Source organism: Archocentrus centrarchus, chromosome 19, assembly GCF_007364275.1.
Source record: "Archocentrus centrarchus isolate MPI-CPG fArcCen1 chromosome 19, fArcCen1, whole genome shotgun sequence".
Classification (NCBI taxonomy): Eukaryota; Metazoa; Chordata; class Actinopteri; order Cichliformes; family Cichlidae; genus Archocentrus; species Archocentrus centrarchus.
In genome coordinates this window covers 16,755,003-16,782,043 of record NC_044364.1, presented here as the reverse complement: position 1 = coordinate 16,782,043, position 27,041 = coordinate 16,755,003, and positions in this window count along the sequence as shown.

Genomic DNA, 27,041 nt, shown 5'->3' with positions numbered 1-27,041 from the left:
GTCAATTCAGTATTTAATTCACTGATGCACAAGTTAGAACATAGAAGCATATAGAAATATTTAATGTAGCAGACATATTGTTATTGTTTTGTCAGCAGTTACTAATATGCAGGAAACTTTGTTTGAAACAAAGGTGGAGCTATATAAAACACAGTGGTTGTGTAATGGGAAATGGGGGTGACTTAAAGGGTCACCCCCATTTCAAAAGCAAATATACATGTTTGTCCTCTGGTTTGTAATTATTTATTCATTTAGACTTTTCTGTTGTGAGTGAAATTCACTTTTGGAGATGCTGGATTTTTTTCTGCTGAAATACATCCACCAACAAAATGAAGCTTCTACATGTGACTAGAGGCTGATAAAGCTGAAGGATATCAGAGAGGAATACCTCAGGATCTTCCAGACTCCCAGGACTCATACTGAAGGGGCTTGACGATGAAGATGACAGAGGGATGCATGGCAGCACTTCAGAAAGCAGTTCATGTGATGAGGTCGTGTAACTGAATGACATCAGCAGAGGTGTGGATTTTACTCTCTAAACCATATTTAATGTGATAGTAACTTTGATTTTCTGGTAGGGGCCTCGGGGATGGTGCCCATCAGCATGACTGTTCTCTTCTGCCAAGACTTCTGCTGCGACCACACCTGCTGCCTCCCCCACCTCCATACCCGAGGTTGGCAGCTGACTGTTGTGTTCAGTTAAATCCACGTCACATGTGTGCACTGTTTGTACTCATTCTGGAGCTGTCAGTAAGAAATAAACATGGTGACTCAATCTGTTGCTTCAGGTGCACTGAAGATAGGGGTGCACTTTTCACTGGCTGTGGATCGTGGATCTCAAAGATTGATATGCTTTTGAAAGAATGGCAGAGTTTATTACACCATCAGCAACACCGTCCACTTATTCTTTTCAGGGTTGCAGGGGGGCTGGAGCTGTCATAGGGCAAGAAGCAGGATACAGCCTGTACAAGAGGCCAGCCTGTCACATGGCTAACACAGAGAGACAGACAAACATTCACACTCATGGGCAATTTAGAATCACCAATTAACCTAACCCCACTGAGTGCATGTCTTTGGACTGTGGGAGGAAACCGGAGTACCTGGAGAAAAGTCTACACAGACACAAGGAGAACAGGCAAACCCCACACAGAAAGGCCCCAGCCAAGGTGGATTCAAACCCAGAACCTTCTTGCTGTGAGGTAACAGTGCTAACCCCCACGCCATTGTGCTGCCCAGTTCGCAACTATCTGAGATTTTTTGGTACTTACTTAGATTTACTGTGATGTGAGTACAAATGAGCATGTGTCTTCCTGGATGAGAAATCCAGGATGTACTTTGTACAAAAAAAGTTAGCACGTTAACAGATAAAACAAACATAAAACAAAGGACCTATATATATATATATATATATATATACAGAGAGAGAGAGAGAGAATTAATGCTGTGTGCACAAATACACTGACCTTTTGTTAACCTCCTCTTCTTCAAAGATATGTTTAATTGCTGTTACCAAAGGTGTACACACAGACACACACCTCTCTATTATCACCATATACCTTATATCCATGTTACACTTTCCCACATTCATACTTCTCTAAAATTTCCCCTATTCATCTATTACATTATAATTACATATAGTTTGTAATTCAACTTAATGGGTTTACCATCATGAAGACAGTCTGACAGGTTGAATCAACAAGACTCAGCAGCAATGATGTTAGTAAAATGTTAGTAAGATCTGAGGGTAAGTTTGTTGTTTCTAGATGCTTTTCTTTTCAGCATATTACATAACAGCAGCTTTCCATAAGCTTCTCTGAAGCCAGCGAGTCGCATGCATTTACACACAAGAATACAACAGTGACTTCCTTGATTACTTCCAATAAAGTATCTTTAAAATAGAGATATGATCATTCAGAAATTAACAGCAAATGGCAGTGACAGGTGATCTGTCATTTAAGCCACATTTTATAAATTGTCTGATCCATTTACAACAGAGTCTAATTATCATAAAGTAGCTGCCAAGGCAAGTAAAATTAAACCTGAGGCATTACCACTACTGAATAAGCTACAGAAATGCTGCGTGTTGTGGCTCATTTCATCAATGTCATGACAATGACAGTGATAAATGAACTTGTGAGAAACACTAATGTAAAGGTGACCTGTGTCTAAATGGCAGAATGACACTGCTTTAATAGACTGAGCAAGCCAGCAATTTTACACTAAGCTAGACTGGAAAGCTCATTCACAAACCATGAAGATACAGCCGTACAGTGCCATTACGGCTGCAGCCTCCTCCTCTCCAGAGCTGCACCTCCTCCCTCTCTTCTCTCTGGAGCTGCTGTCCATCCTATCATATTGATATGAATATGAAAAAGTACTTGAGGGAGAGTTTAGCCAAGATGAAGAAATGTTCATCACCACATGAATGGCATGCAGGCAACATATTGACAAAAGTATTTGCTCCTCTGCCTTCACATGCATATGAACTTGTGTGACATCCCATTCTTAAGCCATAGGGTTTAATATAATGTTGGCCCACCCTTTGCAGGTATAGAAAAGCAACAGAGAGTGCACAGGAAAGATGAAGAAGAGAGTGTGAGCCAGGTGGAGTGGGTGAAGACAAGTGTCAGGGGTGATTTGTGACAGAAGGACAGTAGCAAATGTGAAACAGAAGGTTTACAAGATGGAAGTGAGACCTGCTGTGATGTATGGTTTGGAGACTGTGGCACTAACAAAAAGATGGGAGGCAGACCAGGAGGTGGCAGAATTAAAGATGTTTAGATTTAGATTGGTAGTGACCAGGATGGTCAAGATAAGAAATGAGTATATCAGAAGAACAGCTCAGGTTGAGCAGTTCAGAGACAAAGTTGGAGAGGCAAGTCTGTGATGTTTTGGACTGTGCAGAGGTGGGATAGTGGATAGATTTAATAAGGATTGTGGATATAGTCAGTTCAGTGCATTTTAATTTTATCTATATAGCTCCAAATCACAACAGAAAGTCACCTCAAGGGGCTTTATAGTAAGGTAAAGACCCTACAGTAATACAAAGAAAACCCCAACACTCAGATGACTCACTTTGAGCAAGCACCTGGCAACAGTGGGAAGGAAAAATGCCCTTTTAACAGGAAGAAACCTCTGGCATAACCAGGTTCAGGAAGGGGCAACCATCTGCTGTGGCAGGTTGGGGGTGAGGGGAGGGAGATAGTACAAAACACATACTGTGGAAGAGAGCCAGAGATTAATAATAATAACTAATATTTAAGGCAAAGTGTTGTATAAGACATAAAGAGTGAAAAGAGGTGAATGAAAAAGAAATATGGGAGCCCTCCAGCAGCCTAGACCTATAACCAAGGGAGGGATCAGGGTCACCTGATCCAGCCTTAACTATAAGCTTGATCAAAAAGGAAAGTTTTAAGCCTAAGCTTAAAAATAGAGAGAGTGTCCCAAATCCAAACTGGGAGCTGGTTCCACAGAAGAGGGGCCTGAAAGCTGAAGGCTCTGCCTCCCATCCTACTCTTAGCTATCCTAGGAACCACAAGTAAGCCAGCAGTCTGAGAGTGAAGTGCTCTATTGGGGTGATATGGTATTATGATGTCTTTAAGATAAGATAGGGCTTGATTACTCAAGACCTTATATGTGAGAAGAAGGATTCTAAATTCTATTCTTGTCATGTAAGGGGTGTTGCTGTGTCCTTTTGGACTAGAGACGTTTCCACAGGCAGGCTCCTCCCGGTAGGGTGGAGTATTGATCCTGCTCTTCAGCTGCACACACCTGTTTTCAATCCAGTTCCAATACTTAAGGACCAGTGGGGCCACCCAGTCTCTGTCAGATTGGCTACTTACCACAGTGGTAATCAGGCCTACTTGTACTCACGCTCAGTAACTTAAGCTTCTCGTGCTTACCGTCTTTTTCGCTTGTTCCAGGACATCTTATCTCACCAGCTGAAGAGCCTTCACATTCCTCACTCTAGGTGGTGTCGCCAACACAGATTATTCACCACCTGGACCCAATCTGGTCATCACCCTCCTGCCTGCCTGCTCACCCTCCGACTCTTGGTAACCTCTGGACCCTTGCAGCATCTTAGTTTCCCCCTCTCCCAGCAACCTCCTCCCGGACTTAAAAGTAAGCCAGAGACAATTCAGTTCACACTAATTATATTGCATTAAGGATACCGTGAAATAGACTTTAACCTTCCTCTCTCTCTCTCTTCCCTAGTGGCCCCTGGACTCTTCCTCCGCTCTGTCCCCAACACACCCCAGCACCTGTTTGCGTCTTCTGATACTAAATAAAATCTTAACTACAGAGCTGTTTTCGGGTCCTGCATTTTGGGTCTTTTCAGTTGTCGGCTCACGAGCCATAACAATTCTGGATTTAACAGCGAGCCAATGAAGAGAAGTCAGTATGGGAGAAATATACTCTCTCTTTCTAGTCCCTGTCAGTACTCTAGCTGCAGCATTTTGGATCAGCTGAAGGCTTTTCAGGGAGCTTTTAGGACAGCCTGATAATAATGAATTACAATAGTCCAGTCTTGAAGTAATAAATGCATTAATTAGCTTTTCAGCATCACTCTGAGACAGGATATTTCTGATTTTAGAGATACTGTGCAAATGCCAAAAGAAGCAGTCCTACATATTTAATATGTGCATTGAAGGACAAATCCTGTTCAAAAATAACTCCAAGATTCCTGTGTTACTGGAGGTGAAGGTAATACCATCAAGAGTAAGTATGTGGTTAGACACCATTTTTCTGAGATGTGTTGGTCCGAGTACAGTAACTTCAGTTTTATCTGAAATTGAAGCAAGATATCAGAGGTCTTCCAGGCCTTTATGTCTTTTAGACATTCCTGCAGTTTAACTAATTGTCATCTGACTTCAAGGATAGATAAAGCTGGATATCATCTGCATAACAATGAAAATGTATGCAGTGCTTTCTAATAATACTGCCTAAGGGAAGCATGTATAGTGTAAATAAAATTGGTCCTAGCACAGAACCCTGTGGAACTCCATAATTAACCTTAGTGTGTGAAGAAGACTCCCCATTTACATGAACAAATTGGAGTCTATGAGATAAATATGATTCAAACCACTGCAGCACAGTACCTTTAATACCTATGACATGCTGTAATCTCTGTAACAAAATGTTATGGTCAGCAGTACTGAATGCTGAACTGAGGTCAAACAGGACAAGAACAGAGATGAGTCCACTGTCAGAGGCTGTAAGAAGATCATTTGTAACCTTCACTAATGCTGTTTCTGTACTGTGATGAATTCTGAAACCTGACTGAAACTCTTCAAATAAACCGTTCCTCTGCAGATGATCAGTTACAGTAGCTGTTTTACAACTACTCTTTCAAGAATCTTTGAGAGAAAAGGAAGGTTGGAGATTGGCCTATAATTAACTAAGACAGCTGGGTCCAGTGATGGGTTTTTTAAGTAATGGTTTGATTACTGCCACCTTGAAGGCCTGCGGTACGTAGCCCATTAATAAAGATAGGTTGATCATATTTAAGATTGAAGCATTAATTAACAGAAGGGCTGTCATGAAGCTGGCTGTGTATGGTATAAGAGACAGAATAAATGCGAGCCAGAAAAGACTAAACACATAGATGAGACTTAGACTGAACATGGGAAGCGAAGGGAAGGCAGGACAAACTGAAACAAGGTAAACAATAAACATGGTAATACAAAAACATCTGCTCAGCCTGAAACACGAGAATATCCAAAACCAATAATAAACTAGGCATCAAAACCAGAAACACAACAGAAGAAATTAAGTAAACAGAACTTCGAAGAACAAAACACAAAGCACTGGGCAACAGGCCCAGAACCATGACAAGGACTTCTTTGAGCAGTCTTGTGGAATGGGGTCTAATAGATGTAACCAGGCTCAATTACACTGTAACTGGCTGGTCCAAATAAACCTCTTCGACTTTGTGTTGTGTAGTAATGATAGACGAAGGCTTGTGACTCTTTTATAGGACTCCACAACTGTAATAATCCACTTAAGGTCTTCTTATTAGCACTTCCAACATTTATAGTGGTCATACACTTCATATAATGGCTAGACAGATGTCAATACCTAATAATCAAATACACTGCTGTGCACTACAACCCACCTCAGACTCGTCTCTCATGATCTGGCCACATTTCAGCACTGCCAGTGGCATTTATCCATTGCCTCTGAGAGAGGGCACCATTGAGCCAGTAAACCTCCACATAACAACAAGTTGCAGTTATTATGGCAAGTGGAATCACATACAACATAAACACTGTTACACACATTGATGGCTTGAAAGAAGTAACTATTGAAGTTAACTCAGAAAGATCAGAGAGAGTTTACATAAATATCAGTAGTATTGAAAATAGCTGTACATAAAGATGTGTCTAAGAGATGGTTAGGAAATTTTTTTTTTCATTACTAGTTAAGGTTATAGAGGAATGCTCGGCTCAACAGAGCTCTGACACCATCAGCATGGCTACAGTGCTGAAAGGAAACCTGGGCTTGTTCTTATTTTCTTTAATCAGTGATGAATAGTAACATGTCCTAGGTTTACTGAGGTTTTTTTTTTTTTTAATAGAGCAACAAACTCTTTTTCCAGACTAAATGAGAGAGAAGCGGTTTCCTCTCCAGCTTATCTGCCTTAAGCAAAGGATATTGATAAATGGACAAAGGATATTAAATTTGGAGCTGCCAGGCAGGAAGAAAAGACAAAGACCACAGAGAAGATGAATGGATGCAGTGAAGGAGGCCATGCAGAGGGTTGGTGTGACAGAGGAGAATGCTAGAGAGAGGGTGAGATGAGACAGCTGATTTGCTGTGGCGACCCCTAAAGGGAGCAGCTGAAAGTAGAAGACGAGATGCCACTTTTATGATTTTTGAAGCATAAATGAAATCACCAAAAGTGAAATGTGAATGCTGTTAAAATAATGTACAGAGTTTGCATCAGGTTAATGTTTATTATGTTGTTTCCAGGTCATGATGTTTGGGTTCCACCCTTTCCTACTACTGGCTCCTGCTGATCCTGCTTTTCCTGTTATTGGCTGGGGTCTGAGTCCCGCAGCCAGTGGATGCTCTGCAGGGCCTATATAAGTTGACTGTAGCTATACTTCAGGGCCTTTGGCCATTTGTTGGTGATTAGAGCGCCATGTGCTTTAGAGTGTTTGAGTGCCCAGAGGAAGCTTGTAGGGAACAGCTGCCATTTTCTTTTGGTGGTCATCTTTTTCTCCTGTTTTCCTTGGTTGTCAGGGAGCTGAGGTGTAGGTTTGTATTATTTTAGTTACCAAGCTAGTTAATTGATGGGGTTTTATTTTTAAGTTAGGCTTGTTCTGTTTGTTGCGTTGACCTTGGCTTTCCCTGAAATCAAATTTATACTTCTCTCTGTTAACATCTTGGCAATAAAGCTTTTCAAACCAAACCAAACAGCCTCCTCATGTTCTTCCATCCAGTGTTATGTTACTCCACTCTCCCCTAAACCTTGTCGGGGATGTAACATAATTCGGGGCTCATCCGGGATCTCTTATCTCAGTGCTGGATGCTGAACATTTAGAGGTTTTCGTTTTTGGTGACTGGGTGTTTGGTGTGCTTGCCGTCAGTGGTGAGTATGGCAAATGGTGCGTTTGACTTAAGTAAGTTTCTGAAAGAACTTTCTTGTAAGGAATTACATTTGTGTAGGAAAGATGAGTTGTTGTCCTTAGCAGCACATTTTAAATCAGATGTGGGCAAGCAAATGTTAAAAAAAGATTTGAAAAATGTGGTTTCAAATAAGCTGGGAGAAGAAGGGTTTCTTATTGTTCACCTTCTTCTTTGGCTTCCCCTGATAGATTTACAGATTCCCAATTGAAATCTGCAGTGCCAGTGACAGATAGGGAGTTGCCTGCTGTTGGGACGCCACTTAGAATTGCAAAAATAACCACTTCGTCTAGTTCTGTTAGTCCTTCGCACTCAACTGGATTAAAAGAGGAAGCACTTCTTAAGGTATGCTTAGCAAGATTGCAGTAAGAGGCTGAAGTTGGAGCTTTGGAAGTTGGAGCTGAAAGTAGAAACTGTGAAATTCCTTAAACTCCAGAGACTGGAATTGGAGTTGCAGGCTGATAATGAAATAAGACTGCGTCAGCTAGAGCTGCAGGCACAGATTTCTAACCCTGCTGTTCAGCGTCACATCAAACATTAAGCGCTTGTATTTGATGTCATAGAGGTGAATGTCCCCGACAACTTCTGTAGTCTCATTTAGCTGCTTGTTGGTGAAAGCTTCAAAATTCAAAAGGGTAAGTGTTTTTATGTTGTAGAACAAAATGTAAAAGGCTTTTGTTAATCACAAAAAACCGACTGGGTTTTTGGTACTTTAAGACAAGGGAGAGTGGAGTAAGAGTCATTCCATCAGAATACTATTAAAGGCACATTTTGATATGATAAATCATAATGTGGGAAATAATTGTGAACACTTGTCATCAAACAATTCAAGGCAGATTCACTGACAGCAGAGTTATCTTATATATCTATCTGTTACATTTGGTTCAGACTTCAGCTGACAGTGTTCATACTAAAGGTGCCATGCTGGAGCATTATATAGGATTATATTATATAAATTATATAAATTTCAATAACAGAAAGAAAAAAATATGTAAACGAGAACAGCTAAATGGTTAGCTTGGCTGTATGACAACACATTATGTGTGATCACAGAGGACAGGGCAAGTGCTGAAGGTTAATGGAGTAGCACTCGCCAGAGTGCATCAGTATCCTGCCCATAGTTGACTGCAAAATTAAGAAGACACCTTTATGCCATGTCTAATTTTCTGTGTGACTGCAGGTTTTAATTGGTGATCTAGCCAGTCACACAGCAACTTTCATTAACCTGCATTTGTGTTGATATTTTTTCTTCAGATTAATAAATAAAATTTTTTGATTTGCTTCACTTGGTGGTCTCGTATTTTCTTCTCCTTACCAGAGGTTGGCTGTGATGGGCAGTTTAGAGAAAGGAGCATTTGGCTGTTTTTTTTTTTAATGTTCCTCAGATGTTGCTCTGTGGCATAGATAATGAATAAATGTTAGTGTAGTTCAATTGAAAGCTCAGAAAACTAGCAACAGGACATTTGACTTAGATTATTTTTAACTTCTTCTTTTCCCAGGGGTCAGACATGCACTTTCATTCTCAGATGAAAAGTTGAGCCTTTGTGCTCTCAGCAGAAGCTGAATGTTTTATATGAGTAGTGTTTACTGCAGGATTCTTAATTTAAACTGCAGTCCCATCACAAATGGTAAGAGTGAATTTTCCATACTAAATACATTGTAAACAGAGATGTGGATAAATGCTGCACTAATGACCTCACTTAAACACTCACTGGACACTTTGCACCTTATTGAGGCTGGAACCTTTTTGCCTTCAGAACTGCCTTAATTCTTCACAACATAGATTCAACAAGGTGCTGGAAACATTCCTCAGATTTTGGTTCATATTGACAGGATAGCATTACACATTTGCTGCAGATTTGTGAGCTGCACATTCATGATGTGACTGTCCCATTCTACCACATCCCAAATGTGCTCTATTGGACTGAGAGCTGTCCAATGGAGGCCACTTCAGTTCAATTCAATTCAGTTTTATTTATATAAAGCCAAATCACAACAGTCACCTTAAGGTGCTTTGAATTGTAAGATAAACACCCTACAATTATTACAGAGAAAACTCAACAGTCAAAACGATCCCCTATGAGCAAGCACTTGGCGACAGTGGGAAGGAAAAACTCCCTTTTAACAGGAAGAAACCTTCAGCAGAACCAGGCTCAGGGAGGGGCAGTCATCTGCCACGACTGGTTGGGGCTGAGGGAAGAGAGACAGGACAAAAGACATACTGTGGAACAGAGCCAGAGATTAATAATGACTAATGATTAAATGCAGAGTGGGGTATAAACAGAGTAAAAAGAGGTGAATGAAAAGAAACACTCAGTGCATCATGGGAACCCCCCAGCAGCCTAGACCTATTGCAGCATAACTGAGGGAGGGTTCAGGGTCACCTGATCCAGCTCTAACTATAAGCTTTATCATAAAGGAAAGTTTTAAGCCTAATCTTAAAAATAGAGAGGGTGTCTCTCTCCTGAATCCAAGCTGGGAGCTGGTTGCACAGAAGAGGGGCCTGAAAGCTAAAGGCTCTGCCTCCCATTTTACTCTTAAGTATCTTAGGTGTGGGAGCATTTCAGAGAAAATAAAGTTGAATGCAGACTATGCAAAGCAGAGCTTTCTCTCCACAGCAGCGTTACTACTTACATTTAAAATGCTGGCACCCTGGAGCTGTTACGTCAGCTCTGGATGGGTACGTTTATCAAACGTAGTGCGTTGTTGATACCCTGTTGATGTATCAACGATGTGACTGACTCCAGAGCTCAGATTCCTCCACTGCCCTCATCAATTCATGAACTGAATCACCTGCAAACTTTTCATTGTTATTTTGGACAGCAAAAAATAAGTTTGATTTAATTTGAAGCCTTATTTGTACTTTTTCGCAGCTACACCCCTCCATACAACGCCCCCTGCAGGTTGTGGGATCTGAGCGTGCCACAGCCAGCTGTGAGCACTGGCTTGAGTTTGTGTTGTGTTCTTTTTACCTCAGAAGTCTGTTATTGGAGCTGGGGGTGAAGTCACCCCGGAGTTGAAAACAGAATTTTAACTAGCAGAATAACAGATTAGTGACCTGTCCGGGGGGGTGACCCGCCTTTGCACTGACAGTAGCAGGGACAGGCTCCAGACTGACCCCACCCTAGCAAGGCGGAGTCCATGGATGGGGACTCCACCTTGCTGTGGAGCAAAAGAAATAATGTTTTCCTTTTTTCCGACTACAGCTCCTGGACAGCAGTTAGCTCAGGAGCGACGTCACTTCCAGCTCCACCCTCCGAGATCAAAACAGTGCAACAAGATTACAAATTCTAATTTTTACAAGCACTGCTGCCCTCTTAGATTGTGAAGTCAGGGCTTGTCCGACTTTCTGAGGTGGCTTGTGATCGCTGAATTTTGTACTGTACTTTTTGTTACTGGGTCACAGAAAAATATGATTACAGTAAAACTTACATTATCTTCTTCTTTATGTCTGAGGGAACCTCACTTGAGTACAGTGAACTCATTGTCATGTTTAAGAAACCAGTTTGAGATGATCTGACCTTTGTGATATGGTGTGCTAGTCTGCTGGAAGCAGCCATCAGAAGATGGGTACACTGTGGTTATAAAGGGATGGACAAGGTCAGCAGCAATATTCAAGTAGATAGTGAGGTTTAAAAGATGCTCATTTGGGACTAAGGGGCCCAAAGGCTCAAAGGTGATTTTCATCTAACTTCTGGCATTTTTGCCAAGAAGTTAGATTCTTGTTACTTTCTTATTTTTTGGACCATTCTCTGTAAACCCTACAGATGGTTGTGTGGGAGAATCACAGTACATCCTCAGTTTTGGAAATACTTGCAGAATGTCTAACAACAACAAACACGCTACATTCAGATTAATTTAGATCACCTTTCTTCCCCGTTCTGATGCTTGGTTTAAAGTTGAGCAGGTTGTCTTGGCCATATCTACATGCCTAAATACACTGATTTGCTGCTATGTGATTATGTCATTAGATGAGCAGTTGAACAGGTGTATGTAGTAAAATAGCTGGTGAGTGTATATCAGCTTCAACTCCTAAGATTACCTACCAGAATGAGTTCACATCAACAGCATGCTGCCAATTCTCACAATGCAGTCAAATAATGTTGCTCACATGCACCCACATTTCTATGGCTCTCTTCATGTGGACATTTACAAATACACGCCACATTCCCAAGTGCTCCTTACCACAACCCCAGTCTAAGCCTAATTATGATCTACCTCAACCCTAAAACAAAATCTTAACTCTCAAACATTTCTTGAAGGCATGTTAGATGGCAAGAATTTGCATGAATTTCCTCCAAAGGTCCAAACCTCAAACAAGTCCTCGCAATGATAGCAAAGCAAACACACTGACACAGACACTGGACTTATTTATTCTACAAAATAAAAGTCTAAGCTGCCTTTGAAGGACTTTGATGACATTTTCTGCAGCAGTCCATCTGTGATTCAAATGCAGTTTTTTTTTTCTTTTTCATCTCAGCTCTCGCTGCTGACAGGACAGAGATTGAGGAGATTTAATGCAGGCTACACAGTTGGCTTGGGGGGGAAAGACATGGGAATAAAGGCTGGGAGATATGCGAACAAGTAGTAATCACTGTGATTATTATCATCACAACTGCTGCTTTTGACTTCAGGCTTTGGTCACAGCAGCACACTCAGTCCCCTCTGCATGTGTGCGTGATGTATTTCACTCTTCTATTGAGAGCCACTAGCTGGATGTTAAACCCTTAATGTTTCAGGTCCATTCGCTCTCTTACTTTTTCTGTTTTTGACTCATCTCTCTCGTTCCATCAAGTCCCACTTTTATCTGTCCTCCACCACATCACCACAGTGCAGGCATTCTATTGGCATTTATTTTGATAGAAAACACTGACATCAAAAAGGATAGTTAATCAATACTTTACCTCTCTATGGCTTATTGTCATTCTTAACTCCAGCAATCTGTCTCACTTGTTCTTCACACACTCCTTGCTTCCTCAGTCATTCTTTTTATAAATATCTCTCATATCCTGTTCATTTTCAGGCTTCCTCTAACATTTTACATGTCTCCGCTTCATCCCTCCAGAACAGGTGGTTTTACTGTTCCCTGTCACTCACTCAGCCCCCACAGCAAGAAGGCGCATCATTAATAATATACTGAAGCCATCAACTGAAATTCAACATGCAAAGAAATTTCATTTTATAGTCAAATTTTTAACTGTGGTGATTGTTTCTAGAAAAAACACAGGCGAGCAGCTGGGGAGCAGAAAAGTGGATAAAACTGCAATAATTCTCCATAATTAAATTTATTGCTAGAATTTAACATGAGAGTTTCTTCTGTCAAACAAAAAAGATTTGTGATGAGAACAGACCATCAAATTAGTTTGTGCTCCAGTTTTCTAGAGTTGTAATTTGCCATGCTATTAGGTAATTACGTATATGCCTGCTGTAAGTAGCAGGCACATGGCTGCGCATTGCACCCACAACATTTATGGTTGCACTTTGCTGATCAAACTTGCCAAACATGACCATTATGGACTCTAGAGATTAACATGGCAGCAGCCAGAACACTAATGTTGGGGCTTCAAAAGTCCAGAAACCAGTGGGTGACATTGCTGTGGCTATATAGTCAGTGGGTGTGCCTTCACTAGTCTCAGAACATGTTCTGCCTATCTTTTATTTCAGTTTAGTCCATACAAAAGTCAGAATTCAACAACACATTTCATGCTGTGCTTTGAACCCCAGCTCTCTCTAGAAAACTGAAGCGCTGAAGTACAACTGTCAGTGCCTTGGAAATACAAATTCACAACAATGGAAACATTTTTTTTGTGTTATCACCCCCATTTTATACATTTTTGCTAAACCATTTGTTTTTCTTTTTGACTCTCCACTGTTGTGTCTGTAGGACAGAATTCCTGATAAGGTTTCAGTGCTTTATTGATGATTATTGATGCCATAATCAGTGTTTCTGTTGACTCACATAAACACGGCCCTGCTCTCTTGTCAAACCCTATATATATATATATATATATATATATATATATATATATATATATATATATATATATATATATATATATATATATATATATATATATATATATAATGAAGAGTAATATTTTGGTAGCCAGGAGGCCAGAAAAAAAACAAAAAATACAGTAATTCAGCATAACTAAATCACAGCTTGTTGCTATAAATTTATAAATGATAAATTTATATATAAACCACACTTAAAATTACAGATTTTTGACAGCGTAGTGTTGAGTGGGCAGCATGGTGGTGCTCCCTGTACCTCCCTGTACCTGTGTGCTTTCTCTCCAGGTACTAGAGTTTTCTCCCACAGTCCATTCTTGTTGGGTAACTGGCTGTTCTGAACTGGCAGTACAGTAGGTGTGAATCATTGAGGTTGAACTTTGATGGTACAGTTAGGTCAAGCATAATAAAGCTCCCATAAGCCAGTTCATTTTGGGTTCACGTATGTGAAATCAATTTAAGGTATATCTAAGATGACACAAAGTCTACCCATTCTAGAATATACCCACTGCACACAATTTGGCTGCCACAGTTGAAAGCTTCTGCTACTTGCTCAAAGCCCGTGTTTCCCATTAGGAGAAGTTGCTGCATCCACCAGTGCTTAGTTGGGTGTTTCCTTTAGAGAAGTCTGCACACCAAACATCAGCTCTGTACATATTTTGAATTCAATTATGAGTTTAATGTGACCTAACTGATTGAACTGAAGTTGAATAGCTATAATAATATGCTGCACTTTGCATTTAAAGATTTACTGTACAGAAATGGCTGATGAATGTCAAGTGTGATGTTATTACCACAATATTCTCCCTCCCTTTCAGTTCACAGTCCAGTTAATTGAACTCTGCTATTCATGCAGCCTGCTTTCCCCTTTTAATTTTGTCATGCTCTTTGAGATCACTTCTTCTCAAAGGAAATAAAAGTGAAGCAGCTGTCTCTTGTAGCTTGGCTCTCTATCTTACAATTGTAAATTTATTCTGTGATTATAAACACAATAGGTGCTATGTGCACTCAGAGACAGCAGATGTAAAATCCTGTCTGGCAGAATGGCGAGCATGAGTGACATTTCTAAAGGTATTAGGCTTCAGTAGTTTTTATTATCTTTAGTCCCATTTGTGTACGCTTGACTTCTACTTCTCCTGTCTCTGGATTGCTTGTTATCTATGAGAGAGGCCTCAGTCTGTATGGCTGGGGGTTAACCCCTGGCTGATGCGGTTGTTAGTAATACTGGGGCTCCACAGGGGATGGTCCTGTCTCCATTCCTATTTACTCTGTACACCTCAGATTTCTAGTATAACAGTGAATGTTGCCACCTGTATCAGGGGTGGGCAGGAGTCAGAGTACATGGAGCAGAAATAACCTCCTATTGAATGTCAGCAAGACAAAAGAGATGGTGGTTGACTTCTAAGTCCATTAACATCATGGGTTAGGAGGTTGAAACAGTGGACATCTACATGTACCTGGATCAGTTGAATGACAGGCTGGACTGGAGGACCAACAGAGATGCTGTGTACAGAAAGAGGACGAGCAGACTCTTCTTTCTGAGAAAGTTCAGATCTTTCAGTGTGTGCAGCAAGATGTTGGAGATCTTCTACCATTCTGTTGTAGCAAATGTGATCTACTCTGCTGTTGTCTTGTGGAGAGGCGGCATCAGTGATCAACAAATGAAGCTACAAGGCTGGAACCATCATTGGCCAGAATCTGGGGAAATTTGAGTCAGTGAGGGACAGGTGGTCACTGAACAAACTGCTCACCACAATGGACAATCCATCACATCTGCTCCAATCCACACAACAGAGGCAACAGAGCTCATTCTCCCTCAGACTTATTCAACCCTGCTGCCATAAAGAACACTACAGGAAATCAGTCCTACTGTTCTCTATAAAACTCTACAGCAGCTCTTCTTTAGATTTATTTTTATTTAACTCCATCCATCCATCCATCCATCCATCCATCCATCCCCAGGGAATCTCTTGAAATTTGATAAAGATGTTCATTTGAACTAACTGGTCACCGTGACCCCATTCGTCTTGGTCATAACCTAAAAATGGACACATCCAAAAAGGGTCAAAGGGCACCTATGCTGTGTATCTCCAAAAATACCATGAAATAAGAACAGGAGAGATCATTGTCAGATTTCATATTTAGTCAGATATTAAAGCTGCAGTGCTGATATTTGACTCCCACCATTAAATTACTTCACAGTCTTGACTGCATACAGACATTGATGCAAGCTGCATCTTAATTGCTTGAAGGATTCTTACAAATGCTAATCACTAAATCTAATTTTAAACAGTTTTAAAACTCTACTGTCCCCTTCAGCAGGTGGCAGCTTCACCTTAAGGCAGTGGAGGGAGTTGGGGCTCTAAAAAAAGATCTGTCTATGTCTGTGTGACTGACTATGTTGGATTTTTTCAGTCCAGAACTTTTTGGCTAGTTCTTATTCCTCAAGAGACATTTATCTCCCTTCCTTAGTACTTCCAGCTTCAATTCATCTGTCCTGACCAGCTTGTTTGCCCTTATCCCTATCCCCCATGGCACAGTCATAATTGGATGAGCAGCAGGGCACCATTGAGATTGAGTGTGCGTAGTGCAGTGTGCACGCCACATATAATGGGCAATTTTTATGTGGATTAAGATGCTGAAAAGATTTTTGTTTTCATAAGGATGCCAGCGTGGCTTCTTGTAAACTGAATTCAAAGCCCTCAGTATGATATGTTTACATTAGAGCCCTCGATGATGTTGATATCATGGCTAGAACCTCATTTTACCTTTTGGCATTTTTTTGTTGACTCATCGGTTTACTCAAATAAAGTCAACAGTCTGATTGACATGGAAATGCTGTCTGATCCTGAACACAAAAGGCATTGCATGCCACGTGCCTCTCAGTACTGGAAGTAGAGCTTGAACAATTGTTGATTAAAGGAATAATTGATCAAATTTGAAAGCACATCTAGCTTCTTGCCTAGAGTTAGATGAAAAGATCAGTATATCTCTCATCTGTCTAGAACATAAGAAGCGACATCCAGCAGTTAGTTTGGCTTTAAAATTGGAATGCTCACTAATTAACATGCCGCATCTTGTTCATTATATTTGCTCAAAAACAAATCTCATTCCAAATCCCCTGGAAGTGGCTGTATTTGGTCAGAAATACCCCTAATTATCCTAATTATAGATTCAATTTCCTGTTGTGGTCAAAAGTTTGCATACACTCATCGTGGGCATGGCTGACATGGTAATTTTGGGCTTTTAATGATTTCTTTGAACTGTTCTTTTTCCAGGGTGAAATGAATGTACACCATACATCTTTAATGACTTTAAAAAAAATAAGAACCGGGTGCACAAGTTTGAATGTATTTTGGATTTTCTCTAATCCACACAGGGTCAAAAGTATACATACAGACTCAAATATATACATACGCTCAATTAAATGTTTAAATAAGTGATGCTGAAGGTTCTACAACATCTCTTAACTTGACAAGGCCAAGGCCTGTTAACTTCTCATTAGTGATCATGATTGACTACCAGTTGTAGTCAATCATGATCAGCTTTTGTTTGACAGCATTCATTAGACTGACCAATACTCAGAACAATGGAAAAGTCCAAGGAACTCAGTGAAGATCTAAGAAGGAGAACTGTAGATTTACACATGTTGTAAAGGTCTCTTGGAACATTTCTAAACAACTGCAGATTCTAAGATCATCAGTCCAAACTTGTAAGTACTTGTAAGTTATTAGGACATGTCACCACTTTGCCAGGATTTGGAAGAAGACCCAAACTGTCAACCTCAGATGAGAGGAAATTGTTTAGGATACTCAGGAACAACCCAGGAACCACCAAGGCTCAAGTCTGCCATGATTTGGAAACAACTGGAACACCAGCATCACTGTCCACAGTGAAGCGGGTTTTACATCCCCATGGACTGAGATGGTGCAGACCAAGAAAGAAACCCCTGCACCAAAATCAACACTTGCAAGCTTGACTGTAATTCGCAGTTGCCCACATGGACAAGCCAAATGCCTTCCGGAGAAAATTTTTATTGTCAGACGAAACAAAGATTGAGCTATTTGGCCACAATGACAAGAGGTATGTTTGGAGGAATAAAGGTGAGGCTTCAGACCTAAGAACAGTTTTTGTTTTTTAAAGTAATTAAAGATGTATGCTGTACAATCATCCCACCCTGGAAAAAGAACAGTTCAAAGAAATCATTAAAAGCCCAAAATTATTATGACATTCATGCCTGTGACGATTGTGTGTAAACCTCTGACCACCATATATCCACTGTTATTTTGTTGTCAGATAAGTAAAGAATATCTAAAGTGTGGAAAAAATATAATGTCTTCATGTTGCCAACTCCACTCTGCTCCATCCTTTTATTATGTCTACTACCCATATATTATTGACATATTGTCACATTTTCCCTTTAACTTTACCTCACAAAATCTGCTTTTTACTTCTCTATCCACCTGTATTCCTACATTTAGTTGCCCACTCCTTTCTAAAACTTGGAGATTATTTTTTTTCTTTAGCTCATTCAATTCCTCTCACTTAATCGCTTCTTTTCATACACACATACATAGAGAGAAATGAACTGCTTGTTAGATTCCTCTTTCATCTCAACAGGCAGCTGCATGAAATCATTTCACCCAATGTTCCATTTCATTCTGTAGTACACCATTTTAATCTAATCTGCCTTTTATTCGCCTTTTTTGAGAGGAATACACAGGGCAGGCAGATGCTTTTTTCCCACTGGTAACACCATTAGAAGAAGACACATAGCCATCATGTAGGGATTAAGTAATGTCAGCTGTTTCATTCGCTGTCATCCCTCCGTCAGTACCTCATTAGTGTTTCAACAAAAGTTGTCAATATAAGCACACAAACAGCACAAAGCTGTGCAGCCTTCCACCCACCTATACATCTCTGACAGAGCAGAAAATTACTTTATAAATAGGTAACCATCAATACTGCAGTTTTCTTAAAATCATTACCACATACAGTCTACACTCTTCAGCCAACTAAAACCTCCATTTCCTGTCTTATCCCCTACTCTACCAATCCTTTTTTTAAATACCAACAGAGGTTTTATCTCATTGTTCAAGTCTGTTCTTTGATTGCAAGATCACATAATGACCTTTGTGAAATTATTCCACTTCTTGCAAACCTCAAACACCAACACCAAGTTTCTCAGCAGCAATAATTTTGTTGAAATCATACAAAACCCTGCATTGTTTAGTCATATTCTGCGTCCAGTCGTAAGAATAATTATAACTTCTTGCACTTTTGTGGCAAAAACGCATATTTTAGGAGCAGCATGATCCTAAGATGGAATGCAATGTTTGATCCCATGGTGGTTTGAAATTAAAAGCTATGAATTTACATGAACTGAAGTCATTGCCACTGCAAATGGTTGATAAGCATCTGAAATGTGTTGACCTGTTAGAAACTATGAAAAAACGCCTTTTATGGCTATTTTTTCCTGTCACTGTGAAAAATAGCTTTGGTAGTCGCTTGAAAGAATGCATTTAAGTTTAAGTAGTTCAGCACATCATAAGCTTGTCTAAAATATTACAGTATTGTTCTTGGTTGTTTGTCAAAATGAACAACCAGCATATACAGTGGGGGAAATAGTTATTTGATTTAAAAAAAAAAAAACAAAAAAAACATTATGCATAAAAGTTATAAATTGACTTCCATGTCACTGAGTAGAATAAGTATTTGATCGCCTGCAACCCAACTAGAAGTCTGGCTCCCACAGTCTGGCAGACCACAGAATTAATTTCTTCCATTCCAACCTCTCCAACACTATGGACAAGACCAACAAACTGTCAAAGAACATCAGGGACATGATTGTAGACCTGCTCATGGCTGGAATGTGCTACAAGACCATCAGCAAGACGGTGAGAAGGTGACAACTGTTGGAGTGATTATCCAGAAATGGAAGAAATGTAAAATGACCATCAATTGCCCTTGGTCTGGGGCGCCATGCAAGATCTTGCTTTGTGGGGTGAGGATCATCGTGAGAAAGGTGGAGGATTAACCCAAAACTGCACAGGAGGTGCTTGTTAATGATCTGAAGGCAGTTGGGACCACAGTCACCAAGAGCGCCACTGGTAATAGATTGAAATCTTGCAGCACCTGCAAGGTTCCCCTGCTCAAGGAAGCACATGTACAGGCCCATGTCAGGTTTGCTGTTGAACATCTAATTGATTCAGAGAAGGCTTGGCAGAAAGCGCTGTGGTCAGATGAAACCACAATGGAACTCTTTGGTATCAACTCGAGGAAGAGAAATGCTGAGTATGACCCAAAGAACACCATCCCCATCATGCTTTGGGGCTGTTTTTCTGCTAAGGGTACAGGACTTCACTGCACTGAGGGATCAATGGATGGAGCCATGTACAGTAAAATCTTGGACACGAATCTCCTTCCCTCAACCAGAAAACTGAAGATGGATCACTGATAGGCCTTCCAGCATGACAATGATCAAAAAGATGCCGCCAAGGCAACAAAGGAATGGCTAAAGAAGAAGCACAGTAAGTAGCCTTTCCGTAAAGAGGAATGGTCCAGAATCTCTCCTGAGATGTTCACAAAACTGGTGACAATAACAAGAAATGTTCTACTGCTGTGCTTGCCAACAAGGGTTTTCTTCACTAAGTGCTAACTCATGTTTTGCTTGGGGATCACATATTTATTTAACTCAATGACATGCAAATCAATTTGCAGCTTTAATGTAATGTGTTTTTTTTTTTTTTTGGGGGGGGGGGGGGGGGGGGGGGGGGGGGGGGGGGGGGTTGTTTGCTAGTCCATCTCTCTATATTAAAATGAAACTACCGTAAAAATTAGAGACTGTGGGGTGCCTGGTTGGCTTAGTGGTGAAGCCGGTGACCACATACACACGCCGCGTTGCGGTGCGGGCGGCCCGGGCGGCCCGGGTTTGCGTCCCGGCCTGGCGCCGATTTACCCGCGTGTCTTTCCCCAATTTCCTGTCTCTCTCCACTGTCACAAAAAGTTGCTGTGGCCAAAAAAAAAAAAAATTAGAGATTGTTCATTTCTTTGTAAGTGAGCAAAGTTACAAATTCAGCAGGGAATCAAATAATCATTTCCTCAACTGAAGCTAAAACAAACATTGCGTAGGCGAAATAAGAGAAGACTGAATGAAGAATGAAAGAAGCTAATAAGAGAATGGTAATCACGTTCTGTGGATTAATTGCACAACAACACTGAAAGTAAATTACACGAGTCACCTTTCACATTATGACTAATTATAGAGCTAATTTGTAAATATGCATTCGTGCCAGTCATGTCTCACTAAAAACACCTCAAAATACTGCTTTTCATTTAACTCCAGGATCTTAACTCCTAAAAAGGTTTTTCTTTCAATTCATTTTGACCCAGCCAACATCTTCCATTTTGGTCCCAAACCTGAAGTCACATGACAGAAAAGGTCATAAAGGTCCCAAACAGGACATACATTATGGTCTCCTGGCTAATAAACCTGTGATTTATCCTAACACAGCTGCTCCTACCTACTTTTGCTGAAATGCTGCTCTTTACAACTGAGCCATTAATCCGCATCTAGCCTATTTGGCATTCACAGCCATTCTCCCTTTCTCTCCTCCTCTATCATTTCTTCTCTTGCACCCTCTCTCTTTCCCTCTTTTCCTTCTGATATGCATGTGTGAGATGCTGTTTTTAATTTGCATCAAAAACAGATGGCAAAGCTGGGAGTGACATCACTCCCAAGTTGAGAGCATTCCAGTAGTGAAGTTGGAAAAGCAAGAAAAGCTTCGTAGCAAGGTAGAGCCATTCATGTATCACTAGCAATACAATGCCTGTTTCCCTGCACTAAAAAAAAACACTGCTGCAGCATGTTCATGTGTAGATGCTGGTCACTGCTCTGTGTATGGCTTGTTTAGCCATTCACAAATACACAACAGTGGCAGTGCAGATAACAAGTTTTCCAGTTGAAAATTCTGACCGGGAATCCCAACTTCTGACTTCAAATACTACCTCGATGACCCTAACCTGGAAAAGCGGTTAAGAAAATTGATGGTTTGATAGAATAACAACATAACCCATCTTAAAACTACATCACTGAACACAGTGGGGGAAATAGTTGGTTACCAGGTTTGCACATATCTCAGGAGGGATTTTGGCCCACTCCCCTCTACAGAAACAATTTCCTTTTACGTTTCTTGAGTGTCCCTTGGCAATCCGTCAGCTCTGTCTACAGATTTTCTAGCCTTTTATTTCTTTCATTTACAAATAATCAGACCAACAGTTGTCATCTTCTCACTAAGCATCTTGTTGATGGTCTTGTAGCCCATTCCAGCCTTGTGCAGGTCTACAATCTTGTCCCTGATGCCCTTGGACAACTTTTTGGTCTTGTCCATGGTGATGGAGAGGCTGGACCATTAAAATGAAACTACCAAAAACATTAGAGACTGTTCATTTCCTTGTAAGTGAGCAAACTGACAAATTCCGCAGGGGATCAGTAATCATTTCCCCCATTGTGACTCTAATTTCTCTCACGGCGTAATTTTTTTTAGTGTATCATTCAGTTTTTTCCAAAGACAGATGCAATACCAACTAGCAAAGTGTTTAGCAGATCTTTACCTGAGGAGTTAGGATGGACAGAGGTGAGATTGCTTCAAAAGAATCCAAGAAAATCTATTAATACAGCATTAAATTTAACCAAAGCATAGCAGTAACCAAGCCAAGCCAAGTTTATTTATAAAGCACTTTAAAAACAGTAACCACTGACCAAAGTGCTGTACATAAAACATCACTACAAGAGAAGACATCAAGCACATCAAGGTGCAGTTGGTCAGCTGATCTGAGTGACCGGAAGGAGTATGTAAGTGCAGCAACTTGAAGAGATAAGGTGGGGCAAGGCCATGTAATGACTTAAAAACAAATTAAAAAAAACTTTAAAATGGACTCTAAAATGAATGGGCAGCCAGTGCAGTGAGGATAAAACAGGAGTAATATGCTCCCTCTTCCGTGATTCCGTCAAGAGCCACGCAGCAGCATTTTGAACCAGCTGTAGACGAGATAGGGAAGAATGGCTAACACCAATATACAAAGCGTTAAGTAAACCAGCCTAGTTATGATAAAGGCATGGATCACTACTTCAAAGTGTTTTTTTGATAAAATATTTTTTATCTTTGCCAGCTGCCTCAAATGAAAGAAACTAGATCTCACCACTGCACTGATCTGACCCTCCAACTTAAAACTCTCATCCATCATAAAACCCAAATTTGTGACAGAAAAGTTATACTCAGAGTGCAATGAATCCAAGACTAAAGCATGAGCACTTTAGGACATTGCCTTTTGATTGAATGGGATATTTCTTCTAGTTTATTGTAGGTAAGAATTTTTGTTATTACACGAGCATCTCTGGGAATTGCAAACCCGGAGGAGACACAAATTTTGTACTGTAGGAGTCGGTGGAAGGAGACACGAGCAGGTATGTAGTCTCAGCTTTATTGGCGGTAAACTCACAACAAGCTAGAACTCAAAATATAACTGCCTGCAAAAGGAGGAGTCAAGCCCTTTTATTCCAGGCCTCTCTCTCCCGCCTTTTCCAGATCTATTCCGGTCTCTCTCTTCGCAATAAGAGCTTGGGGCATTCTGGTGTGAAATGTGCATATATGTGGCCACCACACAGCCCCCCCCTGAACACACAGAATGGCAAACAATACAATAATAAAAACAGCAACCATTTTCAACTCAACATAGCAAAAATAAAATACCACATCAAGAGTATCTCCTAGGGGGTTTAACAAGGCGGCCGCTACGGCTGTGCTTGGCGACCACAGGTGGTGAAAACGAGGGAGGGGCATAGCCCCGACTACGGCGAGACTGCCCCCTCGCAGGGGAAAAAAACAGCAGCTGGGGGCAGGTCCTCCGAGTGAGGCATAGAAACGGGAGGACGACCGCGGCGCGGAGGTTGGGCCAACTCAATAGGACCATCCGGAAACATGTGAGCAGGCTTAAGGCGATCCACCGAAACCCGCTCCTGACGACCTCCCAGCTCAACCAAAAAATCCTTAGGTCCCACCTCTAGCACACGGAATGGACCATCATAAGGAGGTCGAAGTGGAGAACGGTGCGCGTCATGGCGGATAAAAATGTACTTGGCAGACATCAGGTCCTTTGGCACATATGACTGTGTAAGGCAGTGATGCGCCGCTACCGGGGCCAAAAACCTATCATTCCCCGGGAAAACCGGCCCGCTCCTTTTGTCGGCCCCCGAAGCAGATGCACCAGGAAGGAATTCCCCTGGAACCCTCAAAGGCTGGCCCAGGACCAGCTCAGCTGAAGAAGACTGCAGGTCCTCCTTAGGTGTCGCACGCAGGCCCAGCAGGACCCAAGGAAGGCGGTCAACCCAGCTGCTGTCCACCAGCGCAGCCCGTAAGGCAGCCTTCATGGTACGGTGGAACCTCTCGCAAAGGCCATTGGCCTGCGGGTGGTACGCGGTAGTGCGATGGAGTCTGACGCCAAGGTTCTCCGCCACAGCAGTCCACAGCTCAGACGTGAACTGAGGACCCCTGTCAGATGTCAAGTCAAGCGGTACGCCAAACCGAGATACCCAGGAGGAGACGAACGCACGAGCAACATCTGCTGAGGTGGTTGACGCCAAAGGAACTGCTTCAGGCCACCGAGTCGTCCTGTCCACCATTGTCAGGAGATGGGTGAAACCCCGGGAAGGGGGAAATGGACCTACCAGGTCTACATGGACATGTTCGAACCTTCTCTGGGGTATGGGAAAGTGCTCCAGAGGGGATTTGGTGTGTCGTTGCACTTTGGCGCGCTGACAAGCAACACATGAGGAAGCCCACGCCCTGACCTCTTTCCGGAGGCCGGGCCACACAAACTTGGCCCCTACCAACTTAACTGAGGCTTTAACTCCTGGGTGCGAAAGAGAATGAACTGCCTCAAAAACCCGCCGACGCCAGCAAGCAGGAACCAAGGGGCGAGGCCTGCCCAATGAGACGTCGCAAAGTAGGGTTATGCCACTATCCTGAAATGAGACATCTTCCAAACGCAAACTGGACTCGGCCACCTTAAAAGCCTGAATCTCCGTATCCGTAAGTTGGTCGGCAGCCATGGCAGAGTAGTCCACTCCCAAATGCACAGAGCTAACCTGCGCCCTGGACAGACAGTCAGCCACCCGATTACACTTGCCGGCGACGTGCTGAATGTCAGTGGTAAACTCTGAAATAGCAGAAAGCTGCCGTTGCTGCCGTGCAGTCCATGGTTCTGAAACCTTTGCCATGGCAAATGTGAGAGGTTTGTGGTCTACAAAAGCGGTAAAGTCACGGCCCTCAAGCAGGAACCGGAAATGACGCGTCGCGAGAAAAAGGGCAAGGAGCTCCCTGTCAAACGTACTGTACTTTCTCTCCGCATCCCGAAGCTTCCTGCTAAAAAAGGCGAGGGGCTGCCAAGCACCACCCACCCATTGTTCGCACACGGCCCCGACTGCAAAATCGGAGGCATCGGTCGTAAGGGCAACAGGCGCCTCGGGAGACGGGTGGGCCAGCAGGGCAGCGTTGGCAAGAGCAGCTTTGGCACTGTCAAATGCCTGCACCCGCTCAGGTGTCCACTCTATCTCTTGGTTGCCTTTCTTGCCCTTAAGTGCATTGTACAGAGGGTGCATGAGGTGAGCAGCCCGGGGGATGAAACGGTTATAAAAGTTCACCATCCCCAAAAACTCCTGCAGGGGCTTCACTGAGGAAGGGCGCGGAAAAGCAGAAACCGCCTCCACCTTAGCGGGCAGGGGAAACGCCCCTTGGGGCGAAACGAGGTGTCCCAAAAACTCTATGGCCGGCAGACCGAACTGGCATTTAGCTGGATTCACAATCAAACCGTGCTCACTGAGACGCTCAAACAACTGGCGGAGGTGCACTGAATGCTCCGCGGCGGAAGGGCTGGCAACCAGTATGTCATCCAGATAGACGAACAAAAATGGCATACCACGCAAAACGGAGTCCATGAGGCGCTGAAACGTCTGTGCCGCGCCCTTCAGACCGAAGGGCATTCGCAAAAACTCGAAAAGGCCAAAAGGAGTGATAACCGCGGTCTTGGGCACATCACGCGGATGGACAGGAACCTGATGGTATCCCCTCACCAAATCCACCTTTGAAAAAATAGTTGCCCCCGCAAGATGAACCGAAAAATCTTGAATGTGGGGAACCGGGTACCTGTCATTAGTCGTCGCATTATTAAGGCGCCTAAAATCCCCACAAGGGCGCCACCCACCGTCAGCTTTAGGGACCATGTGCAACGGGGACGCCCACGGGCTGTTTGAGCGGCGCACAATACCAAGGCGCTCCATGTTTGCAAACTCCTCCCTGGCTATCGCTAACTTCGCGGCATCGAGACGGCGTGCACGCGCAAAAACCGGCGGACCCACAGTGGTAATGTAATGCTCCACACCATGTTTAGCTACGGCTGCAGAGAAGGTGGGAACCGTGAGGGTGGGAAACTCGGCAAGCAAACGCTGGTACTCATCACCTGTGGCAAGCATGTTAGCGAGGGGCAGGGGGCCAGGACTACCAAGTGTACAGGGGTAGGTATCAAAAGACACAGCATCTATCAAGCACCTATTAGCTACATCGACCAACAACCTGAAAGCACACAAGAAATCAGCGCCGAGTATAGGTACTGACACAGACGCTATCACAAAGTCCCAGTTAAACTGACGTCCCTTGAAACACACAGTCACCAACCTCATTCCATATGTGCGAATGGGGGTACCGTTCGCCGCGTCCAGCAGGGGTCCGTGACATTGTCCCAAGGCGTCCGCAGCTGAAGCCGGCATGATGCTACGCTGAGCACCCGAGTCCACAAGCAGACGGCGTCCCGAAGCAGTGTCCTCAATGAAGAGCAGCTTGTCCGAGCTGCCAGCGCACACAGCTGCTAGTGAGCACCGGCCCTCTCGTTTCCCTGGTGCTGGAAGGTACACGGCGGAATGCAGCGCTTCGCCTTCACTCCGAACCGGCGATGATAGAAGCAGAGCACGCTCTCCTTCCTCCGGCGCTCTGCGACGGCGGCCACAGCACCAGCTTCTCTAGTCTCCGTCCCTTGTAGAGCCGCACTCGGTAAAAGTGCATGCACACCGGAATGCCTGGATGCCAGCAAAATCTTGTCCGCCTCTTCAGCTAGCCCGCGGTAATCCTTGGCCCGTATCAGAGCGGAGCTGGCTAGCGCGGTGCGTACGGGAGGGGGGAGCTGGCGCAGGAACAGATGCGTAAAGAGAAACGAAGCGTCGCCCGGGCCGAGCAGAGCCAGCATGTGCTCCATCAGCTCGGAGGGTTTACCATCTCCCAAGCCATTCAGGGACAACAGGCGATCAGCCCGCTCTTCGTCTGAAAGCTGATAAATCCGCAGCAGGTTCT